The following is a 552-nucleotide window of genomic DNA, read 5'->3' as shown; positions in this document are numbered from 1 at the left end:
GATTTCCCAAATTTTTACCACAAAAAATTCCCATTTTTTCATTACTTAATCCCAAAATTAAAAAAAAATGTTCCCAACCTGGAATGGGAAGGGGGGGGAGACTAAAAAAGTTTTTTTTGATAATTAAAAAAAACCTATTTTGAAAAACCCAAAAACAAAATTTTTCCCTTTTTCCCCTTTCTGGGATTTTTCACCAAAACTCCCCATTTGGAGTACTTCTATTTTGGCAAAAGCCCCCTTAAAATAAAAAACAAAAATACAGGTGAAAAGGGGATACATCCATACCAAACCAACCCGCTATTACAATTTAAAAAAAATGCAAGAGAATTGAAAATGTCCCCATTGTTGTGGAACACAGTGGAATAAAAAACCCTTCAGAAAATAAATTTTAAATTTAAAAAAGCAAAACCCAAATATTCTTTTTTCCCCCTTTGAATTATCCCAATGAACCCGGACCAATTTACCCAATTCAATTAAAAAAAAGTTGGGGATTGCTGAAAAAAAAAGTTTTTGTTTAAAAATTGTATTTTTTTCATAGAATAATTTAGCATG

Source organism: Penaeus monodon, chromosome 21 (assembly GCF_015228065.2).
Source record: "Penaeus monodon isolate SGIC_2016 chromosome 21, NSTDA_Pmon_1, whole genome shotgun sequence".
NCBI classification, from domain to species: domain Eukaryota; kingdom Metazoa; phylum Arthropoda; class Malacostraca; order Decapoda; family Penaeidae; genus Penaeus; species Penaeus monodon.
This window is presented reverse-complemented; position numbering follows the sequence as displayed.